Below are 12093 nucleotides of genomic sequence, written 5' to 3' on the forward strand. Positions count from 1 at the left end.
ACACATATACACACACACACAGTAAAGTGTGGTATTTTCTGCAGCTGCAACTATTTTACTTTACAATTTTCTAGTCATATCACGTTTAGCTTTCATGGCCATTTAATCAACTTTAGGCCACAGTTTTCCAACCAAGATCTGTTACCATAAACAAAAAAAAGTCAAAATAACAAAAACAAAAAAAAAACAAACAAAAAAAAAAATCACAAACAGGATTAAAATTGTATGAGCAAACAAGGCCTATCGAGAGAATATACAAGCTGTAGAAGGCGTGGTATGACCTCAGGAGGTTCCCATGCACTTCCTGTCAGGTTTCAAGGTCAGAGAACACAAGGGAGGGGTAATATAAAAAAAACACTCTAAGTTTCTATTTCTATTAAGTTTATATTAATATAAAAAACATTAAGTTTCCTGAACACGCGCCAAGGGGTGCCTATAAAAATATATTTTATTTATTTCCTGTTCCATCTCACACAAAAAGTGATGCTTTTGTGAAGTATTACAACAGCACGCATCTCTAATAAATCCTTGTTTTTCAATCAGGGTTATGTGGAACCCAAGAGAACCTCCAGAGGTTGCTAGGGGTTCCTTGAGCAATTTTCTGCTAAAAAAAAAAATCATCTTGTCCTGTAAATGACTAATCTGTAAGGGTGACATTGTCCCTATTGACAACCAGGTTATATATGTGAGCTGTGTATATAGTCATAGCAGGGGTTCTGCAAAACCTAAAAGTTATTTCCAGTTCCCCAATGATGAAAAGGTTAAGAAAGTGTGCTGTAAATGGATCAATGTAGGCACCACATGTAAAATTAAAGTTTTTTTTTAATATAAGATTTATAGATTTTAAGCAAAGGTTTACCCTTAAGATCCCCCTTTAGTATTATATAGACCATATTAAATCTTCTGAAGTGTAACCTAGTGGAATGTCTACACGGTGTCCTCATATTTCGGAGACACCAGATGATAAACTGTGTCTGGGTTAATTGCAGTAAACGAAGTGCTTAATTTACATGAACCCTGGTGAAAGCGCCAGAACTCCGGCCATCAAACACTGGCTGACAGTCTTCTGGCACCGAGCACTTTTCACGGAACGTTTACAAAAGCAGACACTGTTAGAGCAAAGGCAAATTCACCCCAGAGTACTTTTTCTGGGATAAATGCATCCAGCAAGCACATTTTACTTTAATAAAAATTGTTCAAAGTCACAATGTGCAGTGCTGGGTTTGTAAAAAAATGTTTTTAGTCATTTTCTCCATTGTGGTCTAAGCCATGCAACCACTTTCCCTACCCTCTTTGTATGGCTATTTGGTTATTGCATTTTCTGGACAGTTAGCCTATACTTAGACTAGCAGTAGGGTTGCCGTTCGGTTACTGCTGCCTCATGCCAGTGAACTGCTGCCTCAGGGGAGAACTTATGTAGTCTATAGAAAACAAGGAATGGGTTTGTGTGCAGTTCAGTCGCCCTCACAGCCACTCGATAAGAACCAGAGGTAGGTGGTAGAGTGACTGGAAAAGGTGCCAGCCACTGGGAGCTGCATGGGATTACTGGATTCCATTGCAGGTCTGAACCTGCTTCTAATAAAACAGACGTCAGGGTTTTTTAGGCATTCAGACCAGGGCTAATGAGGGTACTCGTCTACCCAGACAAACTACTTCTGCTGAGTTTTCACACAAGAGTGATGAGCAAGGTTTAGCAATAAAACATATAAGTGTGTAAGACAAAACTTTAGTGTCACAGAATGTGCCTCGAAAAAGTCTGCATGTTGGGTAATAGTAATGACCATCTTCATTTGAAACCTCCACAGCAGATAAACGCTATTAAAGTGGAACTCGATCCTATCAAGGTGACGGGAAGAAATCTATAGGGGGAGGCACTTTGTTTTGCAAGAATAGGAGTACCACACACACACAGGTCCCTCTTGGCAAGCAATGAACATAAAGTTCAGAGAGACCGCTCATAATATTTTGTAAAGAGTGGTGAAAGTTTGGACCCGTGTGTCCTCTATAGTGAGATTCACCTTTATTTGTAAATCTGTTCATTAAAAAATAGAGGGGGGGGGGGTGGGGGGGGGGGGGGGGGGATTTAGAGTTTCATTACATCAAGGAAAAAAGGAAATTAACCTAAACGACATTTAGTAAGAAAGTTCTCCTGTCATTTTTGGTAATACTCATTTGCTATTACATCTTCAATACAAAAGTGTATAGAACTCCCAAACCCCCAAATGTATGATTAGGGGGTTTTAAATTATACTGGCTACATTATAAAAGACTTGGCACTCAGGTTGGTCCAATAGCTTTAAAACACCATGCCTCTGACCAGCTGTGACTTTGTAGTCTGTATGTTTGTTCCAGGACTTGAGGACACATCACTTTGCTTTGTGCTTTCTTGTAAGTTTACTTTTTTTTGCAAAACCAATACACCTGGTTGCAAAAACCCTGTAAAGTGTCACCATAATGATACAGCATTAAATAGCAGCACCATTTCAAAATAAATCTTTGCTATAGTGCCAGGGAGTATATAACAGCCATGTTTTCATATTCCTTTTTGGTCCATTCTGGAAAAGAATAAGACGTTTAAGGGGGAAATGATCGTCCTGTATAAATATATATATGGTACATATAGGGGACTCTTTCCAACTATTCACTTTAAGATTGTTACAAAGAACTCTGCGTCTGGAGGAAAAGAAGTTTAAGCTCCGGATAAGGAAGGGATTCTTCACTGTAAGGTCTGTGAAAATGTGGAATCGGCTCCCTCAGGAAGTAGTTTCAGCAACTACTATAGATCGCTTTAAGAAAAAGCTGGATGATTTCTGGAAGCACAGAATATAACTGGGTATTAAAGCTTTAATGTAAAGATAACAGATTGTTGATTCCAGGGAACATCCCATTGCCTCAAGGAATCCAGAAGGAATTTTTTTCCCTCTGTTGGAGCAAATTGTGCCAGGTTTTTTTTTTTTTTGCCTTTCTCTAGTTCAACAATGTCCATAGGGTTTTAAATCTGGGATATGTTTAATTCTCTAGGGGTTGAACTTGATGGGCATGTCTTTTTTTTCAACCAGACTTATTAGGTAATTATAAGATGTAAATGGGCCATTACGATGTTAGACTGGTCAAAGCAAAGCCCTGAATTCGCTGACTATTTTGTTGCACTGCTGACACTCCTGAATAAGTTCTAATTTAAAAAAGACCCCAATCTCAAACCGAAGTGGAGCTGCATTATTTTGTTTGGGCGAGGTGAAGAGAAAAAAAAAGCAAACACATCTAGAAGTACCAGTTATAGCAAGGCCTGCAAAGGAATTTACAAAATCCTATAGCGGTGAACTAAATTTAGTTCTCTTTTTAGTTTACTTTTTTCTCAACAAAAATATGTCAATTACATATCAATGTATTGATTTTATTCTGTTTTTGAGCAAACACACTTACCAAAATTAGTAACCCATAAAAAGGCAATAAATCATCCAAAGTGTCATCCAGAGCTACACATATTAATACTATGTTGTTCTTTGCTTGTACACAATTTATAGTAACTTCTGTTTTTGTAACTTTAAATAAACATTTTCCTAGATATTCATCTTTTGGTACATAATGCTTCCTGTAAATTTTCATTTGGGTGGTGACAGCATGAGAATATTTTCTTCATGAACTAGTACTTTGTAGAATTAAAATGCATGAGGGATGACAAAGTAAAAACTAAACTTGTGGTAACAAATAGAGATTTTTATTAGGACGTCCTTCTGAAATAAAAATGCCATTTACCTGACCCTGTTGCAAGTCGACGAATATGCACATAGGGATGACAAGTTATATTTGCAGAAGAGTCCTTGGGGGTCAAGGACTCAAAAGGGGGGGGAAAAAAAAAAAAAAAGAAAAGGAAAAAAAAAAAAAAAAAGCCATGCACCTCAACTAACATTTCAATATGAGATTCATAAGGACAACTTTTCTTTTCACCTATGACTTACCTTTAATAATTCCTGGCCAGGAGTTAGCACAAGGCAGGGACAGAAGAGGATACTTTGTTTATCAAGGCTCAACACTTTTTGCCATAAAAAAACTCCAGTCTATATAAGAGTCCTAAACAGGGCATTGCTATACATGCATTACTACATGATGAAAGCATGCATCTGGTACAAACAACCTGTTTTCTACAGGGCAAGCGATACAGCTGGCCACAAAAAAAGCTCAGTGAAAAAAAATTGAAGCAGTGACAACAAATGTCACAATCTAACAGGGATGTATTTGGCAGCTGATCAAGTTTCCATCAAAACATTGCATTACCTTTTAACATCAAATTGCATTATACACATGTCTGCTAAACACAGGTGGGTGGAAAATCCTTACTCAACTTTATGCAAACTGACATTTGTAAAATGAGAAAATCTGCACCATGGTGACAGCATAGGGAGGACCCCCAGGTGCCTGAATACAGGTAGTACCCAAGTTAAGGACATGCGACATACGGCTCCTAGATATGAACGGGCTTCCCTGCTTGCTGGATAGGGAGGAGGTTTGCATTACATGCAGAAGAAAAAGTAAATAGCCTCCAGTACACCTTTAAAGTGAAATCTAAACAGAACCTAGGATTCAATTGTCAGCCATAAAACTTATTTTGAAAAGGATAACAATGCTCTCAGTTATGCAATAACAGAGCATCCTACGGAAATAAAAACGCTCCTAAAATAGAACAAGAAAGATCACGAAATAGAAGCTTCAAGCATGAGTTTACGTTTACAATGGCAACGTGCCATGCATTACATTTGCAGAAGCCAATTGTGTATTTTCTGCAGTGAAAACAGTAACTGGCTGCTATGAACATGGAGGAAAGTTGCTAGGGGTAAAGTAAGTGTTCCATAAAGATAAGTGCAATGGTATACTATACAATACCACACAATTCCTTAAATAAGGAATGGCAGCCATCTCTGGAATGTCTTTGGAACTGTTCACATAACATAGGAAAGATGCCCAAGAATGGCAACGGATGTCTGCACAAACAAAACATTACATAATCCAGTGTTCTTCCCAGACCCTTTTAGCTGGATGCACCACCTGGCTCTTTTCTGGAACCACCCGGATATTTCCTGGATGGTTACTGAAGAGTTGGGTCACAATACAGGGGCTGCCACCCGCCTACAAATTCTTCCCTCTGGGCTTAAAAAATGCCAGGGTTGAACACTAATAGGTTCAGTCATGAAGCATTTAAGGCTTCATACAGATATTAGATCAATGTCTCCAGAAACAATCATTCCTGATTTTTTTCAAGTGACTGAGAATAAATGAGCGCTGTTGAGCAAGTTAGTTGTTAGATACACCAGACCAAAGCTGTGAACACGAGATTTTTTCACCTGTGACAATCACATAGCATGAGTATATAACCTTCGAGTAAGCTGGCTAGTTTGCTGTCCCAGTGCCTGTAAAAATTTAAATCATTACAATGATCAAGGAATGTAGAGGTAAAACATGTTTGCTAGTTTTGGATAGACTGGGGACAGATTGGAACTTCTGTCAGGCTTTTCCTCCCCATTACAGAATTTCTCTTCACTTCCTGCTCACATTTTTTTAGACAGGTAATAAGAGTAACTGCAATTAAAATAATAAAAAAAAAAAACTTATTTATTGAAGTAGAAGACTAGAATTCTTTTCCACTTTTCCTGTCTGCTCTTATTTTACAGGAAGTGTGGGGAAATCTCCCTAACAGAGCCCTGGATAGTGCAAAAACCTAAACCCAACATCCTCCAAGAGAAGGACTTCATTTTTATCAATCCAGGGGTTGCAGAACCTCATGGAAGACTTGGAATATACAAATCTTACTCAGCAAGTTAGAAAAGCCAAAGGAACATTCAATAACTGCTGTTACCAGAAAATTGACATTGATGAAGAAATTAAGGTAGGTCCAAATTAAACTGTAAATAATTAAATGTTCTTTTTTACTAGACATTTGCAGATCCAGCTAAATAATTCCGATTGATCCTAATAGAAACACAATGAGCTATAACTTCTGTGCTCTATGCCATTGCATGTTACCAGTCATATCTGACCTACAGAAAACCATCCCCCTATTATTAGGAAATGTTCTGTAGTCCTAATACTTCCCATCACAAACGCGCTGAATGCTTTTTGCACAAAAAGAATGCAAAGTAAAGACTATTATAAGGATGGAATGGCTGAATAGAAACTAGGGGCAGCCCAGTGGCTCAGAGGTCAGCACGCTGCCCTTTGCAGCTCTAGTTCCCAGGTTTGAATCTCGGCCAGGACACTATCTGCATGGAGTTTGCAGGTTCTCTGTATGTCTGTGTGGGTTTTTTCCAGGTACTCTGGTTATCTCCCTCAATCGAAAAATTAGCAGTTAGGTTAATTGGCTTCCACCCCAAACTTTACCTTAAGACTGTATTAAAGACATATGATTATGGTACCCTGTTTCCCCGATGATAAGACACTGTCTTATTTTTTTTTGAAGGCCAAAATATGCTCTAGGGCTTATTTTCAGGGGGATGCCTTATTTACCCATGAAGAAGACTACAGTACACAGTTATTGTTCATCACACACGGAGTCACCCACCGCACCACGCGATTCTGGTAAGTAATCGGTGGGTGGCTTATTTGCGGGGGGGCTTATTTTTCATTTTTACCTAAAAAGGGGGGGCTGTCTTATTTGATGGCCCTGCCTTATCATCGGGGAAACACGGTAGGGACATTAGATTGTGAGCCCCTTTGAGGGACTGCTAGTGATATGACTATGGACTTTGTACAGCACTGCTTAATATGTTGGCGTTATAGAAATACTGTGTAATAATATAATTTTTATGCTAGACATTCCTTAGACCTTTAAATCTGATTCTACAATCACTGTAAGTATTACCTAAATTTGTTGGTGGGGGGGGGGAGGTGGGTATGCATTAAAACTGAATAGAAAATGGGAACAATTTTTCCTATTGGGTAAAAACATCTTTAAAAAGGACTAAACGGAAGTGAGCCAATTTTATCCACATGATTAAACAACTTCACATGCATCATAAGAGCTTATGTGGAGAGAATAGAATGTGAGCTGATGGTAGGGTGATTGGAGTACAAGATGAAGGAGCAAATTCATGGTTTCCCAGCGTATTCAGGAACCTTGAGTATAGGTAGTCCCCGAGTTAAGGACATACGACATACAGGCATCTCCTAAATACAAACAGGGCTTCCCTGCTCACTCCTGTGCAGGACAGAGGCTTATTAGGGGGGAGGGAAGCAGTTTCCATGACTTGCAGAAAAAAACTTTTGCAAAACACAGCTGAGGTTGTGGCTGATCTTAGGAGGGTGAGCTCTTCTGCTACATCTTGTAACTCTTTAATGACCAAGGCAAACTCTTTTTGCATATTAAAGCACAGCTTGCTTCAGAAGTTAATGAATGTCTAGGTTCCATAATTAAGTATTTAAATAAGTTTTTATTTTTTTGCTTTTAATAACTTATAATAAGGATTTTTTACACTAACTGACACCATGCTGCTTACGATGTTGAGACAAACATCTGTCCAAATTGCATTTATAAAAATAATGTATCTGTTTCGGCCTACATACAAATTCCAACTTAAGAACAAATCTACAGTCCCTATCTCGTATATAACCCGAAGATTACCTGTATTTGCCCTGTGCATGCTCATTATTATTAAATTATAATATTACAGAGATGAGATGAAAAAGAAGCCAGAGGGAGCAAATCATGCCAAGTAGGAGAGCAGAGAAGCTCCATGGTGGCTGAAAAACACACTAAAGGTAATGTGTAAAGATTCTTAGCATCTTTATTAAAAGGTATAATTAAGTTGTGTTAACTGATTAAGACATGTAAATACTAAATTACATACTTTGTATTTTGTCAGGTTGAGTTTATCTTTTTCTCAGGTTACAGGTGGAGCTGACAAATATGGACTCGACAGAGATTTATCTATAGTATGACATTGACAAAGATTTTAACAAGATAAATGCTGCACCAAGGTCAGATTTTTCTAAATTTGCCATCTTTTTAGCTTACCTATAGAGGCTTGGGAATGCTTAAAAAAAATAATTAAAGTAGGCCTGAAATTGTTAAGACAAGGTCCACCACTAACTTGATATAAGAGGAAAGCAGTAACAGTAGTTGAGATATTGGGGGCCTTAGAGAAACAAAGTGGTAACTTTTGGAAGGGAGGAAAGGGACACTATAAGGCTATAAGAGAAATACTGATCAGCGATAAACCCAGAATTTTTTTTAAGCTGAGTGGAAGATATTGTAGGGGGGTGGCAGCCCCTTATATTGTGATCCAACTCAGTGTTCTCCCCAGGCCCTTTTAGCTGGGTGCACCACCCGGCACTTTTCAGCACCCACCTGGCTGTTTTTGGGTGGTTACTAAAGAGTTTGGTCACAATACAGGGGCTGCCACCCACCTGCAATTTCTTCCCACCCGGCTTAAATAAATTTCTGGGTTGAGCACTGCAATTTATTTTATTAGCAACCACCAAAAAAAGCGCCTGGTGGTGAGCCCAGCTAAAAGGGGCTGGGGACAACACTGCTGATATTTTAAACAAATATCAAAGAGCAGTGACAGATAAACAGAATTAGCACAAAGGAATCAGAGAATGCAAACTGGAGAAGACAGCTAAAAGTCACTAAGATCCCAATGGCAATTATGCAACCCAAACCAATGAAGTGTTGACAGACAGGGCCGGTGTGTTGAAGTTGTACTTGGGTTCTATTTAAAACAGCGATGCAACGCACCATGAGCTGCAGTAACATGCAATTCTACAATGTGTAGCCAGCATGTTATTCTGGGCTTGGGGAAGCAGAGTGGAGGGAGGACAGGCCTTTGCAAGCCGCAACAAAAAAACTCCTAAAAGCCTAAAAGTATTGCTTTCAGTCACATTTCTGTGAGTTGAAGCCACTTGTAAAATCAAAATCCCTTGGACAAGCAATGCAATGCTTTATAAAATAGAACCAATTTAGGCCTAAGGAGGCAGAAGTGGTGGCAAGCTGCCCTGGAACCTGCAAGTAGCATATGGGGGGTGGGGGTTGCAACAATGCTGCAACCTCCTACAACCTAACAAAGGGCCACTACTGACCCTTTCAGTCCAATGCTATCTTTTCTTGCAAACAATTTTAAGAAAAAAACTCTTAAAGCCACTTGTAAATACCACTGGTCTGACCATGCCCTTAATGTAAGCAGGCAATAGATGTGCTAAGGGAAACATTACATAGAATACCACTCTGGCCCACCTGTCCTCAGAATCCAAATCCACCATCCTGGGCTTCCTCCTGGAAGGGGTAGGGACCCTACAAATAGCAGCAGGTACAACTTTATTTCTACTTTATTCAAGTTTAGGTCGGCAGAGGAACTCAAATATGGTGATGGAAGATAATTAGGTAAATGGTCTGGCAACAGGGTTTCTTCAGTTGAATCAGCAAGTTGGAGACGTCTTGGTTTACTGCAGAAAAGTAATATTTGTAGTTCTGAATATTAAATGAACATGTGTTTATGACAGCTGGCTTAAATACAAAAAGGCTGAACAATGCCGAGCATCACTGTGGTGGAAGCCATTAGGAGGCTGATCATTACAGGAACTGTTTTCAAGACTGCATTCCCTCCTCTAAATTCTGAGCTATTACATGCCATGCAATTCTAACACAAATCACTACTAACCAGCAAAAACTGCAATTTCAAAAAGGTTCATCCTATGGTGTTGGTTTTATTTCTGGCCCCAACCAAAATGTTTCACCAATGAACAAGTTTATATAATGGCATAGCTAGCAGAACATCTCCCAGTAATGGCAATGGAATTCCATTTTTCATGATTCTTTTGCTTGCAATAAGACTACAGCTGTGCAGGAGATGAAAAAATATCCCATTAAAAGCTGAACGACATGCCAAAAAATAAACAAGAATGCAAATGTGTCCTATCTTACCTAAGGGTTTAATAATACTGGTTCAATGGGGGTGTATTATGGGTTACACCTCCAAGTTTATAATTAAATCCTTTTAGCAAAAGTATGCCGAGGATTTTTATATTGCATAATTGTAACTCACAATTAAAATTTAAAAAACATTTGCAATTTATTATTTTTCTTTAAAAAACATGAAATGAATGAAATTAAATTCCTATACATATAAATTGTCAATGAATGACCATGATATACTGCAATGATGTGGTTTAGTTTGCTTTTAAAGTTCCTTAAAGGACAGATTTCTAGTTAAAATACTTCTATTAGTTTTGGGGCCAAGGAAACGGAGGTCCTGCTTTTTTGTGTCACTACTTATATAATATACTCTAATTTTGCAATCATAAACCCTCAGTTCTCCTCTCTTCTTTTTTGGTCATTTTGTTCATTAAACCAGGGTTGGCAACCATCCCACCTAAGGGAAATGTTAAGTTATATATACAGTCAACTCCACTAGTATTTGCTTCTACTTCTGCCTCACTATGGAGCCTACCAACACAAAGGATGGGGGTTACCAAGGCTAGAGATTACCACTGAAGCCACCAATACCAGTTATTGGCAGCAATCCTGAGTGTTATCAATGCAGCCAACACTAGCAGTTATTATTCCTGCTATTGACAAAGCTGAAGATATCAAGGGTACTGAAATCAAATCTAGGCAAAACTATATATGCCACCAAAACCAAAGATTGTGCTTTACATCTACTTTATTAGTGTATGATGTGGTCCACAGCAAAAACTGATCCAGTAATTTAATATTTGAGTAACGAGGTACATTACAGTCCAAAAATTCTGAACTCACACACTGTTGGGGGCTGCGCTTGTGGCTTGTATCTACATTGACCACCAATATATTGTAAATCAAAGATCAAGAAAAAAAATGTTATCCACTGCAGTTTACCAGTGGGGAGATATGTGGCCGCAAATTTTTATATTTTAGTTTAAGTATATTTTCTTTATAGAAATTATAGCTGGGCGCACCACCTGACACTTTTCAGCAACCACGCAGCTGTTTTTGGGTGGGTATTGATGGGTTGGGTCACAATTCAGGGGCTGCCACCCACCTACAGTTTCTTTCCACGCAGCTTAAAAAAAAAAATCTGAATTGAGCACTGGAAAATGCCTGCCTCAAACTATGTGCATTGAACTAAAATATCACCAATACCCCCCTTTCCTGCTATCTAGTGAACACAAACCACCTCCCTCTATTTGAGAGGTGAATATGGTGGGGACAGGTTTGGATTAAAGCTACTCAAGGTGACAAAGCTGCTACTCCAAAGATGTACAGTCAGGGAGTGTTGTTGCTCTTTGGGAAGAAGTGTATCACAAACAAACATGAAGTAAACCTGCAATATTCACCTGCCCCCAATATGTTGCAGGGCACCACCACCTTCTCTCTGGAGATGTCGCCATTGTAATCGGCTGGGAGGACGTAACTCCTGTACAGGCACGCAGGATCCCATTTATTCCTGTCATGTGCAGAAGAAGCTGTAATCGCCAGGTATATCCCAGCAAAGAGAGCAAAAGCTGCTCATGCACAGCTCAACTTTTTGCCAGATACCCAGAGCGATCCAGCAGGTAGGAGGGTTGTTGAAGAAGGGACATCACCTGTGCTATTCTGCAATAATAACCTGCCTGATCGTGGAAGATCGCAGGCAACAATGTGTCACAATGAGTGGTAGGGAAGAAGGGGTTAGATCGCTCTCTAGATAGAACATAAAAAAAATGTTTTTGCACCTCTTTTGACAGGGGTTTGTTCAATGGTTAGTACTCTGATATTTGCAGCACTAGGTCCAATGTCGACCAAGATATTATATGCAAGGAATTTATATGTTCTCACTGTGTTTGCATGGGTTTTCTCCAGGCAGTTTCCACCCACATCCCAAAAACTGACTTCCCCCCCAAAATTGGACATTAGACTGTATTTACCTCCTGGGTGGTTAATTTCTGTCTGGATTTATATGTCTAAAGGCGGTACATTGTCTAATAATATAATGGTATGAGTATATTCAAGTTTGAAACACAAAATCATGTCATAATAGTAAATAAAAAAAAAAATAAAGTTAATAATAAATTTAATAACCTTTGCAATGATTTTGTGTTTCAAACTTTATTAAACTCATACTAATATATTATACTGTAAAATAAATT

General features: G+C 38.7%; 1 protein-coding gene across 2 annotated transcripts in view; it reads right to left on the reverse strand.

Annotated features, from left to right (window-relative positions):
• PPM1B (protein phosphatase, Mg2+/Mn2+ dependent 1B) overlaps positions 1-12093 on the reverse strand; it is a 35964-nt gene that overhangs the window by 20471 nt on the left and 3400 nt on the right. The window lies entirely within an intron of this gene.

The sequence above is a fragment of the Pyxicephalus adspersus genome, chromosome 4, assembly GCF_032062135.1.
Source record: "Pyxicephalus adspersus chromosome 4, UCB_Pads_2.0, whole genome shotgun sequence".
Taxonomy (NCBI): Eukaryota; Metazoa; Chordata; class Amphibia; order Anura; family Pyxicephalidae; genus Pyxicephalus; species Pyxicephalus adspersus.